Source organism: Mus musculus, chromosome 9 (assembly GCF_000001635.26).
Source record: "Mus musculus strain C57BL/6J chromosome 9, GRCm38.p6 C57BL/6J".
Lineage (NCBI taxonomy): Eukaryota > Metazoa > Chordata > Mammalia > Rodentia > Muridae > Mus > Mus musculus.
Genome location: NC_000075.6, coordinates 94695615 through 94711312, shown reverse-complemented (window position 1 = coordinate 94711312; position 15698 = coordinate 94695615). Strand labels below are relative to the sequence as shown.

The 15698-nt window shown below is 42.6% G+C and overlaps 1 protein-coding gene across 2 annotated transcripts in view; it reads right to left on the bottom strand.

Moving 5' to 3' along the window:
• The window catches only part of Slc9a9 (solute carrier family 9 (sodium/hydrogen exchanger), member 9), a 560897-nt gene that overhangs the window by 519141 nt on the left and 26058 nt on the right, over nt 1-15698 (bottom strand). The window lies entirely within an intron of this gene.

Here is a 15698-nt window from a genome sequence, read left to right as displayed (position 1 = left end):
TGTTTACCCAACAGGAATAGCACTTTTGTGAAGATTGTATGAAGGCTATATAGCCATACTATCAAATTAGCAAAGAGAAAATAAGAAAGAGGAAAAAATAAATCCAGCCAGTGGTGGTAGACACCTTTGACTCCAGCACTCAGGAGGCAGAGGCAAGTAGATCTCTGAGTTAGAGGCCATCTTGGGCTCCAGAGTGACTTACAGTACAACCAGGGCTACACAGTGAAACCCTGTCTCAAACAAAGAAAACAACAACAGCAAAAGCAAAAAGAAAATATAAACTTAGAAATTTGTAAATATGGTATCACATAGAAGAACATTTACGCTAACAATAACAGAAAACAAAACTCTAAATGAAGTTTCTCTGGGAAAGAAAACTTTTTCTTTTTACTTGATTAGTCATTCCTAATTTTATTTTATTATTCTAGTTTTTAACTGTCTAGTCCAGAATGACCTTGAATTCACAATCCTCCAGCCTCAGCTTCCCCAGCACTGGGATTATAGGTATGTACCACCATGCATAGCTCCTTTTTCATGGCTCAGGTGTTTTTAATTATGTTTCACTTTTTTCTTAGTTGGAAAGCTGTAATGCTCACGTTTTTAGCTGTTGACAAAGATTTAAAGAGTTTCCCAAATAAAATACATGTAGAGACTTGGTCTTAATTTTCTCTATTTTATTCCACTCCAAAGTTTAAAATATACTTCCAAAACTGTGGAAAAACAGAGTTGAAAATGAAAATGCATTTTTCTAGCATTTATCCATCACTTTATACTTGTGTTAAAATAAACTTAGCCAAAAAAAAAAGAGTATGAACTTATGTGAAGTATGATGAAATGAAATGTGAGAATTCTTGAATCCAGTATCTTCTGTACACTTGACAATTTGCAAAGAACTCACTTGGTTTCTAAAATCATCCTACAGTAATCCTAATCCTATCCACTTTGTGCATGTCTCTCTCTCCGTGTCTCTGTCTCTGTCTCTGTCTCTCTCTCTCTCCCTCTCTCTCTAACACACATACACACACACATACACAAACACTCACAAACACAAACACTCACAAACACACACACACAAACACATACACACACCACTACTACTCATTTCATCCCTAAGATCCATGTACCATTCCCCTCTCTCCTCTCTGAAGTGGATCTCAGAAGTGGCTCTGCTGTGGGTCTATCTGACCTCTCCATCCAGAAAGCCTCTTCTCTGTGTGTTCACAGCCTTTGGCCTCTCCTGGTAGCATGGTTTCTGGCATACTCTGAGTGGTGATTGGCTTGCTCTGCTTTCCCCATTAAACTAGGATCTTTTCCAGGGTTACACAGATGCCTCATCAGTCTGCCTCACCTCTGTCCCTCCCTGTGTATAGACTGTGGCTCAGTATATATTTTACTCAACTGAAAAGAAGAGAAATTTACTTCTGGGAATCAAACCTGTTAAAATGGAGTGAACTATGCTTGGCCTCATCACAGGTGAAGGATCATTCAGAAGAGCCTCTCTAGGACTCAGCTTTCACGATGGGACAGTGAGGCCAATGTCAGACCTTCTATTTTCCCTTCTACATTCCCAATTTCAACTCTACTCAGCTAGTTAATACTTCAGGAGAGAAGGTGGATGCAGTAGAAGATACTAACTGAGCCTGGTCCCCTCTCTATGCCCACAACGTTCACCAAAGCCCTATGGTACATCATTTCTAATTGGGGCTGTTATTGTTGTGATAGAATGGAGGAGATGTCTCCTTGGCCTTTGCTATTCATTGCCAGAGACATGGTGGTGTACTCTGGGTAACATTTCATTGAGCACCTACAGGAAAACTGAGATGCCAATCTTGCATTGCTGTGACTCATGACTACATCACTCATTCTGAAAGATGTACTAGGTTCTAGAGACGAAATTTCAAACCCATTTCAGAAATGAGAACATGGAGGCTGAGCTATTCTGAGATGTCTTACCTTATCTAGGTCAGGCAGCTGGAATTCTAGATGTAGGTTTCTATCTTCAAGGCCTTTTTGTTTCTAACATTCCTCCACACACTGCATGCTAAAAAACCTTACCTGCCGATATCATAAATTAGTTAGATTTACTCTGATCAATATCATCTGAGGAGACACTGCCAAAAGGTTCTGTTGACTGACTGCGGAACTTCGGAAAGTTCTCCTCAGTGTGACTGTTGTTGAATGAGTGGCTCCTGTCTAATAGGAAGACTCATTTGTCTGCATGTGTCTTAAAGGCTCTCTTTGTGTACTCCTGTACTAGACAGTGTGGCTAAGATATAGACTTTAGAGCAGTGGTTCTCAGCCTGTGGGTCACAACCCTTCAGGAAGGTTGATAACCATTCATCTAGTGTCTCTCTGATGGTTGGAAGGCAGACAAAACTAACTGGCCAATTCCCTGTGAATCAAACCAACAAGCTTTCCAAGGGACAGTGAGTTTTGTGAAGAAAATGATCCAGACTATGATGTGCACCAGGCCCCGTGGGGGCTCCTGAGTCGACAAAGTCCAAGGGAAAACCTGGAGCGCAGATGAGGTGGATCTGACTTAATGCTTTAAGACAGTGGTGCTCAACCTTCCTAAAGCTGTGATCCTTTAACACAGTTCCTCATGCTGAGGTGACCCTCAACCACAAAATAATCCATTGCTACTTTATAACCGTAATTTCGATAACTGTTATCAATTGTAATGTGAATATCAGATATAAGATCCCTGTGAAAAGGTCATTTGACCCCAAGAAGAGTTCTAGCCACAGGTTGAGAACTGTTGCTTGCAGGGAAACAGTGGGTGACAACTGCAGTGTCCAGGCTTGGTGCTGGGGAAAAAAGGGGATCTTCTGGTGTTGCTAGGAGACAGTATGGACAGCTGACAAACAGGCAGTGAGGAAGAAAGGAAAGGAAGAGCTTCTTCTAGGGCTTTGCACTTCAGGAGCAAAGGAAGCCTTAGGCTCATGTTTGCTTCTCTAAACACACACACAGAGAGAGAGACTGAGAGAGAGAGAGAGAGAGAGAGAGAGAGAGAGAGAGAGAGAGAGAGAGAGAGAGAGAGAGAGAGAGAGAGAGAGGGAGAGGGAGAGGGAGAGGGAGGGAGAGGGAGAGGGAGAGGGAGGGAGGGAGGGAGGGAGGGAGGGAGGGAGGGAGGGAGGGAGGGAGAGAATATCTCATATATGAACAGAGTTGAACTCATTATTTTGTTTTGTGTACTGCCTTGCTCAAAAAATGTCCCTCTGAAGGCAGCAATCTCCACAGAACATAAAATTGGTAATGTTCAACAAATGTGTACCCACTACTCTCAAAAAAGTTAGCCTAATTCTAGCAAGGTTTGTGCTTTAGACTCTATTCTTGAGTCTAACCCCCAAATCCCTTATGATCTAGGATCCTCATTACATAGAGTATCTAGGAAAGTTTTAAGAGTGTGGGTCTGTATAACCAACCAAGGAGAGCATACATGGACTGGACTTAGTTCCTCCACTATATATCCAGCAGACATACAGCTTAGTCTTCATGCAGATCTCCCAACAACTGGAATGGGGCTTACCCTGACTCTGTTGCCTGTCTGTGGATCCTGACCCCCTAACTGGGCTAACTTAGCTGGCCTCAGTGGAAGAGGCTGTGCCCAAAACTACAGTGACTTGAGATGCCAGGGTGGTTGAATACTCAGGGGGGACCTCACCCTTCTCAGAAATGAAGAAGAGAGAGCAGTGGGGAAGGGAATGAGTGAAGGGGAGCCTGGAAGGAGGGGGTCTGCAATCAGGATGTAAGGTGAATACATAAATTAATGGAAAAACGGTAGAGGAGCAGAGGCTCACTGAGGGAAATTCATGATCTACAACAGCTGACCGCCAAGCCCTGAGGAAGAGAGTGAGGCTTCTCCATCAAGGTAACATGTATAAAGATTCAATCAGATCAATAAAATCATTTAAAAGATAAAAAAAAGAAAGAAAGAAAAAGAAAGAAAGAAAGGAAGGAAGGAAGGAAGGAAGGAAGGAAGGAAGGAAGGAAGGAAGGAAGGAAGGAAGGAAGAAAGGAAGAAAGGAAGAAAGGAAGAAAGGAAGAAAGAAAAGAAAAAGAGTGTGGGTCTAAAAGACATGCTGGCTGGGTCCAAATCCCATTTTCTTAGTCTATGGCTGTTTACTCTTCTACTGCCTTGATGTCTTCATTGTACAATAAACACAACGATACTTGATACTTTGTATACAGATAAGGTCGTTAGAAAGACTAAGTGATGATATCCGTAAAGCCCTTCAACATTTCCTGGTTCCTAGTTAGCAGTTCTCAGATGTTCACTGTTAATAAAATAAAGATCTAGGACTAAGGATTTTTAAGTAATGGGCCTGCAAGAGGACTCAGTGAGTTTCTTAGGGTTTCGGTGGCTGTGATAAAACACCATGACCAAAAGCAACTTGGGGAAGGAGAAATTTATTTGGCTTATGCTTCCACATCATTGTTCATCACTGAAGGAAAACAGAACAGAAACACAAGCAGGGCAGGAACTTGGAGGGAGGAACTGATGCAAGGGCCATAGAAGTGTGCTGCTTATTGGCTTGCTCCCCCAGACTGGCTCAACCTGCTTTCTTATAGAATCTAGGACCACCAGGCCAGGGATGGCACTACCCACAATGGGCTGTGCCCTCCCACGTCAATCATTAATTAAGAAAATGCTCCAGCAGCCTGATTATGGAGGCATTTTCTTAATTGAGGTTTTGTCCTCTCAGATGACTTTAGCTTATGCTGAGTCTACATAAAACGATGTGGCACAGTGATTAAAGATGTTTGGGGCAAAGCCTGTGTTCAATATTTGGGACGCACATTGTATCAGAAGAGAACTGACTTCCACAGTTGGCCCTTGGTCTCTACTTGTGTGCTGTGACATCTTTATACACTTATATACAGTAAAAAATCCAAATAAATGTAATAAAATCTTACTCAAAATATGCTTTTAAAATGCATTCATTTATTTTGTTAACATACAAAGCATTAGGTTTCCTTATGGCATTTTCCAAACAAAAGTTGTTTTCCCACAGCACAAGGGTATTTTTTTTTATTTTCAAGATTATAATAATTACAACATTTCTTCCTTTTTCTCCCCCCAAGCCCTCCCAAATACTGCTTTCCCACTTGCTTTCAAATCCATGGTCTCTTTTTTCATTGTTATTGCATATATATATATATATTCCTACATATAACCTGCTGAGTCTGTATATCTTGCACACATGTGTTCTGGGATGATTATTTCATATCAAATAATCGGGTATGTTCTTCCTTGGGGAAGACTATTTCTATACTAAAACACAAACAAACAGACATCAACAACCAAAACCAAAACTCTTCCATTTTCAGGATCTCCTGACCTGTTTAAAGTGTGGGTAGAGATTTTAACATTCCCTCTAGGTCAACGCTTCCTGATTTGGCCCCACTACACTGACATTGCTCTAGATCTGCAGGACAGCTGCGAGTGTTCCAAGCAGAGAGGAGCATTGCTCAAGCTGGAGGGATGAGCATACAGCCCTGACCATCTGGAAGAGGGAACTCTCAGTGGCAAGACCTCCTCACAGGAAAACCCTAGCCTCTGCTGCTTTCCTGCAGCAATCGGGCTAACTGCCGCCAAGGCAGAACTTTTCAATAATCAGAATATTCCACTCACTGCATCTGGGTTAACTACCTCACCACCGTATTATAGTTTCTGGAGCAGTGAGATGAGGCTGGCAGGCAGAGAGTGGCCCGCAGCATGGGAGGATTTATTTGTGTATACAAACAGATTTGTGTTCCTTTCAGCCTAGCTCTAGGCTTACTTGCAGATAAATCAGAGTTCTGGGAGTGACTCCAATCCAGACGATTTCTCAGAAATGGCTGGATTTGCTGCTGTGGCAGCCTCCATTGGAAATTCCACATGCCATTTCCCTCAGACTTGTTCTCTGGTCATGGCCCTGGTAGTGAACTATCCATCTTTTTTTTTTTTTTTTTTTAATTAAAATACTGGGTCCTAAGCAATGGATGAAGGAGAAGAGCAGAGAGGCAAAATGCCACAGTCAAGGATTTGCATGGCTTTCAAGACACAAATTACAGATTGGACCTTCAGACCCTGCCCATCAGAACATGACCGTGAAACTGGAACATGGCCACTAGCCATGTGGCCACTAGCCACGTGGCATGCTGGGCTTTTGAACTGGATGACTGGATTCTTACCTCTAACACTGGTGGCTAGTGGAAATTGGGTAGCATATTAATATTTGCACAGTCAGCGAGACTCCACAGTCTCATTATTTAGTTTGCAAACATTCTATTTCACTGTTCAACACGAGCCTGATTTAAAACAACAGGCCTAGGACTCTGAGACGCAAGCATTACCTATGCTTTAAGAGAACAGATTTTTTTAAGCAACCTACATTAAATCTTAAAGACTACATGGGGTCAGCAGACTATTAGTCTGTTCACAATGGTGCAATATATTTGGAATGCTATTTTGCATAGGAAACAGTATTTGACTAAAATGACCCACACATATGTTTCCAAAGACAACTAGAAAATTTCCAAGAACAGAAAGAATATTCTGAGCTTAGTCCCCAAGGCTTCAGAAGGTTACAGATGCAAAACTGTGCTTGGGCCTGAGAATGCAACGAGTCTCCATGCTTGTCGGACAAGACATGCCAATGTTCCACTGACCTACTAGGTAAATAAGCACTAAAGTAACCACACTGGTGAAAGACTGTGATAGATATGGCCTAGACCTTCCAAAGACATCTTTTAAAAACAGTATTTCATCACATCTGACAACATTCCAAAGTGGTAGCTGGCAAATGCAATTATCCCTATTTTCCAGAGACAGGAGAGGAAATTAATGGCATGCCCAGTGTCAGTCAACATGACAGGGATATCACTGGGAATTGAATGTGTAGATATGGGCCAACTAAATGCATAATTCCCAAGGGAACTAAGTTCATATAATAAAGGAAGATATGGAACTAAGAACTAGGTTTTTGTTAATTTGGGGAATAGTTGATTCCATTGGACGAGTAAAAACAGCCAGCAAAATGGCAGGTTCAGTCATCTTCAATGTTTTAGTCATTGATAACTTAGCAGGCCTCTTGGTACAAAGAATCCGAAGATACATCATGTAACAGATTGGTATATAAAGGCTATAAACAGAGAAAGGCAACGAACAGCACAAGTGGGGCTCAAGGCTCTGAGGCAAGCTGTAATTTGGAGTTCTCCAGGACAGAGATACCACTCTGAGATGGCTGGCCTATGGGAACTCTTGATATCAAAGCATCAGACGAGTTGGAATTCGCAGGATAAATGAGAACCAATCCCTGGACCCCTCCATGCAGAGACCTGCTCAGTCACCAGATATAGGCCCCATGGGCCAGGGCGTTCCAAGCCACAAGGGAAGCAAGACACTTTCATGAATTCAATAACATCTGGTAGCAAGTAACTTAAAATAATTTTAAATACCAAAATGAGTGAAGATATGTTAAAAAGCAGAACTCAGGACCCGCATGCATTTTCAATACCTTTCGATTTTAAAGGAGACTCGGATGACCTTGTGCACACAGCCACAGGACACAACTGTGATGGTTCATGGATATGCTTATCTTTCTTCTAGCGTGCTTAGCTTTGGTGTGAACCCCAGAAGTAAGAGGAAGGGAAAACTGAGAATACTTAATGAGACTATGCCACGGCACTAATCAAGTGAGTGAGTTTGGTCTTCGTTTCCAGCTTCCCAGACAGAGTCTCATTTCATTTCCCCATTTGCACTCTGTGTCTACCAGCTAGTGGCTTCAGAGGAGTAATGAATTTGGAGATTTCTGACTGCTATGGATCCGAATCTAAATGAAAGAAAATGCTTGTGGACCAGGGGTTGGAGACCCATACGTAAAACACTCTCAAATCCACTGGTAATGATTTTGAACTCTCTTCACTCGAAGATGAAGAAAGTCAAGATACTTTTATAAACAGGACCAAACATCAAATGGCTACTGGGAATAGAAATTTGGATGATCTCCAAGTGGTATAATTTGATAATGACTGTGCAAATATTGTCTATACACACTTGATTTGGCAGATCTAATCTGAGAATTTGTTTTTTCCAAGTAGGCTTGTATGCATGTGGCTCCCACAGAGCAATAGAAGATGGTGGGATAGACCATGGCCTGGTTAGTACATGGTGACATATTGCACAGCTGACACTTGAAGTGACGATTGGGAAAGCTAAAGAAACAGCCTATAAATGGATAAAGTTGCTTTTAACCATTCATCAGCTCCCAAGGATGAAGGGCAGAGCTGCACGCCTGGCATATGAGACTGAAACTGCGAAGGACTCACACATGCCATCCCTATTTGTCCAGACATGTCAACTGTTTTCAGGTGGGATCTAGGTCTGAATTCCAGCTGAATCCAGGTAGAAGTGATACCTACTCCTTCCATGTGGCTCCTACATCTTTGCTAACCTCTCTTTTCCCTTTCTCCCCTAGTCCCTACATTGTAACCTCCCTACCCACCTTGCTTTCCATCTCTACACTGCTGAACTCCCATCTGCTTCTCTATAGCTGCAAAACGAGGCCAACAGAAAAGTCACTGAATAAAAGCATCAACAGCCCAACATATACTTTGAATCTTTTAAATGCCGAGTCATATGGCTGTCTCACTTACTCAAATAATACAGTGTTTTATTCTCCCCACCATCACCCCCCCCCCCTTTTAAAAAGGTAAGTCCCTTGAGATTAGTTTGCAGAGACATCGAAGTTGAGCTGTGTAAAAGGAAAACATTGTCGGGTTGCAGTTACTAAAGCCAGCTCAAGGGACGGTTGGTGCTAAAGGAGGTGGCTCTGACAGAATGAGACAGACAGCACTTCACTCAACAAGGATTTGCTTAAAATAAACTGGGCAGATGGCAGAGAGGATTAGTGGGGCTTAAGGTTGAAATAGAGAGGTAAAAATGAAAGAAAAAAAGAAGAGACCTATGTTTTTACACCTGGTTGAGTGACAGCCAGTGTGGCTGTGAAGCGGCTGACTCGGTGGGGGTGGGAAGGTCAGGACCCCTCAGGCCTCCTGGGCCCTGGCTCACTGAGCCCGGCTGTCTGCAACACTTGGAGTTGTGTACTTGATGGAAAGGTCAGAGCCAAGGAGAAACACTCCAGAATCATCCGTGCAGCAGGGTCTCTGGGGAGTAAGTGTCATGGGAAAAACGGGTAGAGGACAAGGCTGGGATGGGGCTTAAGGCGGGGGCTATGGGGGTGGGGGGAGACAGTGAGAGAGAGAGAGAGACAGAGACTGACAGACAGAGGGAGGAAACAGGTAGAGGACAAGGCTGGGATAGGGGTTAGTAGGGGACAGGAGACGGTAAGAGAGAGAGAGACAGAGACTGACAGAAATACAGAGACAGAATGAGAGAGAGACAGACAGACAGGGAGAGATGAACAGAGACAGACAGAGACTGACAGAGACAGAGAAGAGAGAGACAGAAGGAAACATAGAGGGACAGTCAGAGAAAAAGACTGACTGAAACACAGAGACAGAGATACAGGCCGAAGGAAAGATAGCTAGAGGGAGAGACAGACAGACACAGAAACACAGAGACAGAGATGACTGAGAGGCAGACAAAGAGCTCAGCTGCAGAAGAGCCCAATAAAGAATTACAGAACGTTGCTGCTGCTGGATGCAGGTGCCAGCATCAGTGACAGATGCACAGGGAGGCTGGAGCTTTGTGTACATAACCTTGTTCTCAGAATAATTTCTGAGCACCACATCTGGGACACATTTTTCCCAGTTAGTCACCGTCTATGTGAAATTCAATCACTTCAGACAGGGACAAGAATGCAAACCTCCAAAATGAGCTGTGTTTTGCTTATGACTGATCTCTCGAGATCTCCCGAGATGGGCTGGGAAGGGACCAACCTGCCCCACCCTACCCAGATGCTGGTTCCTGGAGCAGCAGCCATGGTTTGGAGGCACTGCTGATCCTTTTCGTTTGCCTTCAGTGGAGAAGTGGGGACAGGGGTTATAGAAGAAGTATGTGCTGAGAAAGCAGGCACAGTGGGCTCCAGGCCCCTCTCTCCTGGGAGTGGGTGTCTTTAGGGACCTGGCAAGTAGGGACTAGATATAAAGGAGGGGTGAAGGGGAGGAAAATAAAGGGACAAAGATGGCAAGCAGGAAAGAGGGAGAAAAATGGAGGCTGAACAGGGGAGTGAAGCAAAGTTAAGAGATTGACAGAGCTTCAGGAGAAAATTAAGTGGTCCAGGCATTGGAGCACGTCAGTGATAACGACTGCCTTTCAATCGGGACATCTCGACTGTGGCTTGGCCACACTAAGGGATGATTATTCATGCAGAAAACACTCTTACGTTTCTTCAGATTTTTATGCAGAGCCCTTAAATCTTAAATGTATTGGTCACTTGTCAGAGTAAGGAGGTGCTTTACATACAGAACGGTCAGAGGCAGGCATTTTTAGAGGAGCTACATCATTTTATGGGAGGCAATGGGAGTGGGAGTTTACCCTGTGCCTGCTCATCTCCTGCCAGGGTTCAGCTTCCCTTCCTACCCTAGATCAGCTTCCCTTCCTGCCTGAGCAGCTTGCCTTCACATGTACTACACTCTGTAAGGCTGTCTTAGGCTTTTATTGAGTGTAAAACCTGGGGCAGCCAAGGCATACATGTCAAGTCCTGATCACTTGGGGGCAGCACAGGGCTGGAAAATCCTAAGCTACAACCATTCTTTATTTTATTTCTGGTCTTAATTCTTCTTCAGGATTCTTTTTATGGGGATGGTGATCTTTTAGATAGGGCTATGCAGTCCTGGGGAATTTGGTATTTGCTATGTAAGCCAGGTTGATCTCAAATTTGTAGCAATCCACCTATGTCAAACTACTAAGTGCTGGCAGGCATGTAACCCACCCAGCTTACATCTGGAAAATGTAAGTGATGTGTGTTTGGTTGAAGTCCATCTTCATCTCAACCAGGAAGCAAGTCAGACAGGACAGTCAGTGTCCTCCCCTTCTCGGACACATTCTTTCATTTTGAAATATGTTTTAGTAAACAATTATCAGTAGCGTGCATTGTCTACATTGTAGGAATTCAGTAAAGATCCATTTGAATCCCAGTGTCTACTTTTGAAATCAATTTTGACATCAATTATCCATATTAATGAGCATGTGGATCTTGGCTAGTGTTGAAACTGTCTTGGAACATCCTATTGGATGACTGGATCAGGATCTGGGAATTTTGTTCTCTGATAGTTGGGTTGATTTCTATCTTCCACCAACACAAAATACTGAGGTAGAAATCCTTGTGCTTAAGCCTTTGTGCAGTCTTAAAAGCCTTTCTAGAAGTGGACTGCTAAACAGTAAATGACACAGACTATCTCTACAGATGCTGCTATGGCCACACCCACTTATACTTACACAGGGGATTCTTAGATTATTTTCTTATATTCTAGCCAACACTTTGTATTGATAATTTCCTAATTTGTTGGCAATCTGATTGATACTAAACATCGCATCATTAGCTTTGTTTCCTATTACTAATGAAATAAGTATATTTATTTTGCTTGCTGGCCTTTGATCATATCTTTTACGGGACATTCCTGGTCATCCAGTTTAGTTTTCCTTATTGACTTGTTAATTCCCAGAATCAGGTTACAATTCTGTTTTGTATCTTATATTTCAAATACATTCTTCTAGTTCTATTATCCCCTTCAATGGTTTGTGTTTTTAACATTGTTGACAGTCTCATAACTATAATGTGAAATTTGTGCATTTTTTATATTATTTGAGTTATAGTGATTGTTTTATTTTTTCCATATTGCAACTATATTTTCTCCTCAATTTCACCGTTTTTGTATTTTTATTGTACAATTAGTACTTTGATTCATATGAAATATGTATGTTATTGATATGAAATAGGTACTCACTCATTTTCTTTCTGCAATTGTCCCAGGGAAGGACCTGGTTTTAAGTAGTTCATCCTTTCCCCCAATGATTACTGTTGGCTTTGTGGCTACTGCCTAATGCTTTTCCAAAGATACAGGAGGCATTTATTTCAATAAATATTTTATGCCTGCTATCAGAAAGATGGCCCACTTAGTGCTTCAGAATGTAGGGAAAGTTTTAAAGAGATGCTCTTCACTAAAATGTCCCTCATATGAGTGACAGTTTAAAAGGAACACAAATATCAAACACAAGTCTCTTCCACTACACTGGAGTTTTTAAATATCTGAGAAAAGGTGTAAAATTAAGTAAAAATAGGAAGGTGCAAAGTTTTAGAGTCTGCCTAAACTCCCTATAAATATACATATAGTAATATAGTCCAGATATCTAGACATTTCCATGGTGGTTTATAATTGTAGAATTATTTGGATTTTTTCCTTTCAAAATTTTTCAGTCTATCCAAAATGGACATTTTATGATATTATCAGGAAGTTTTAGCAAAAATGTAATAAAATTTGTATCACAAATAAATAATAAAAATTATACACATTACAATCAAACTAGAACAGCAAAGAAGAGGTTAGATAGATAGATAGATAGATAGATATCAGTTCATCATAATAATTAGCAAATATGACAAATTATGTTTCCAAGATTTTTGTTGTTGTTGTTTTTGAGACAGGGTTTCTCTGTATAGCCCTGGCTGTCCTGGAACTCACTTTGTAGATCAAGCTGGCCTCGAATTCAGAAATCCACCTGCTTCTGCCTCCCGAGTGCTAGGATTAAAGGCGTGCGCCACCACACCTGGCTAAGATGTTATCTTTTTATTTTCGAACTTCCTTTACATGTAGAAACTCAGTTTTTCCTCCTGCAGTATGTTGCTCCACCTCCAGTAAATTGCCACTGTCATGGTATGTCACTGTGGGGATGGGGCTTTGAGGTTTCATAAATGTCTGAGCTCTGCCCAGTGTGCAATCTAGTCTCATTCAGCTGCCTTTGGATCAAGATATAGGACTCTCGGCTCCAGCACCACATCTGCCTGCATGCTACCATGCTTCCTGTTATGATGATGATAATAGACTAAACCTCTGAAACTGTAAGCCTTCCACAATTAAATGTTTCCCTTTATAGGCAATAAATCTATTCAACATACCACAGGGGGGAAAAAACTGAGTTGCTACATGTAAAGGAAGTCTAAAAGCTAAATAACATCATGGAAATATAATTTGTCATATTCTTAATTATTATGATGCACTGACAAATTGTAAATATAGAGATAAGATACTTCCCAACAACCTTTGCAGTTAAATATTGTGAAATGCCTTGTTTGTATAGATGTGAACAAAAGCCCTGGTATGGGATTTACCCAAAGTCACATGCCTGGTAAGCAACATGGTCTAGACTCCAGCTACAGCTCTTAACTAGTTTATTGACAGCAAAAGTGACTTTGGTAGAAGAATAAATAGGTCAACACAGAGAGCTCCTACAAAGGCCCAAATGTTATTTTAAGTCCTTTGCACGTGTTTTCTTATTTGCAACATGATGGCCCTGCACTGTAATGAGAAATATCTGGATTTTTTTAAATGGGAAGATTGGACTTAAGGAGGTTACCTAGAATTCCTAAAGTCATATAGATGTAAAGTAACATTTGAACCAAGCTATAGAGCTCAGGGAATGGCCTCTCAGTCACGGTGTCTCTTCTGCACACCGAGGTAGACTGAGGTCACCCAGTCAGCTGCTACATGTGTCTCTCATCTCCTGCCATGCAGCAGGTGTGCCACATCATCATTGTAGTACCAAACCTGTTGCCTGGACAGGCTCCCGTTTTTTGCTTAAGTTTCTTGGTCTCACACACCTATATGACTCTTTACTAAGGAGACCTGGATGGCCTGGCTACACATAATACCTCTTGCCCTCCCCTAATCGAATGTAGCCTCTCCCTTCACTCTCAGGTTCCACCCTGTGAGGCAAATGCAGCAGCTGCTTCCACCTGACCCCAGATGCCAAGACTTCTCACCTTTTAACCAACTTTATGCTGGTCAGACTGCTTCTGATCTCTTCATGGGGTGGTGGCCGGCCATGCCTCACAGTCTGTGGTTTTGGGGTGACAGGACAAATCAACTCTAAGACTGCCACAGGATGGACAATAGAGTAAAGAGCCGCTGGACAAGAGAAGGACCTACTCTTCCATCTCTCCAAAGTGACATTCCTCAGGACCTATGCACCCAACACAGTCTCCCATCAAGAGTGACTGCGTTTTCTCGAGTCTGGAGTTGATCTTACTCTTGGCCAACCTTGATGCCTCAGGCCAATGACACTGTGCTTCTATTACTCCAGACACAGGGGAATCTCAGCCCCACAGTTTCTTTGAAAGCCTGGCAACTGTTTTGAGTTTGCCTTATCCTTAGCAGGCTCAGCTATGAATTGTGTATACAGCTTCCCTATCATAAGATCTCACCAGGGAGCAACTGGCCTGGGGAAGCTGAACTGGGAGGGACTGAGTCAGCAAAAGGCACGGTCAGAGCAGGCAGGCTGGAGGGGGCGGGAGGGGAAGGAGTGCACGCTGACATCAGCAGAAAGTATGATGAAAATGAGGCAATACATATTTAAATGGTGTGTTTGCCTTCAACATCGTGCAGGAAACAAGGAGCACCTAACTTCCTCCATCGGCCCACCTCAGACCTCTCAGTCTAGGGCAAGCAAGTGCCGGCAAGGGCAAATGTCACAGAGTGTTAGGGAATGAAAGCAGACTAATATTTACAATATGTCTGATACGAGACATGTATTTTCGTATTTGCTTTGAAAAGCAAACCTCCGCCATAGCTATTACTAACCCCTACATTACAGATAAGGAAAATTTTGCTCGGAGAAATGAAGCTTAAAGTCCTGCTCCTGGGAGGGGCAAAATGAGGTTCAGTCCTGGGTCTCACTGGAAGGCATAATGCTCTTTCCCTTGTCATATTAGAGGGTGTGAAGCTCTACCTACCGGAGGGTCTCTATGGCAGCCATTGTGAGAGACAGGCATTTCAGGGAGATAAAAACTGAGATGTTTGGATACTTCCAATTATCCTAAAAATACATTTGCTTAAGCAAATCTTCTCTGTTGGCAAATCATCTCTCCTGAGGGAATACAATCTCATAAGCTCGGTTTAAAACATTTTCTAATATATATGGCATAAATATTTCTCTTGTGGCCCATTTCATGCTGTCAAATTTAACAGTTGGCTCACCAGATCCGAAAAATGTACTGACCAATCAGCTCACCGGAGCTGGGAGACAGATGCTTTCCCACTGAGACCCCGGAGTCCCACTCTGCAGTAACTGACAGGTGTGGTTTAGGGACATAAAATCTGACACTGTGAAGTGTCATCTAGATTAGAGATCTCTCTGGTGAAGACCTTGCTGTTCCTGCTGCCAGGGATGTGATAAGTCTATTCAATGGCTGCCAAGGCGACAGAGCCACTTCTCCCAGGGTCACACCCTATCCAGAACATCTCCTATCCAGACACAGAATAAGGTTTGGTGTTGAGGTTTGGTCTGTTGCTATGTATTGTAATACTAACTGTGGGCTCCCCGGGGCCTGGTTGCCCCAGAGATGAGAGAGAGTCCACAGTTAGACCCAAGTGATGCTATGTACCCAAGTCATCTCTGATTGGTGAATAAAGATACCTGCAGCCAATAGCTGGGCAGAATAGAGATAGTCAGAGTCTTGGGTTCCTGGACTTGGGTTTGATTGGAGGAGACAATGAGGTGGGAGAGAGGAAGGTGAGAAGGAAGGATGGGTTAG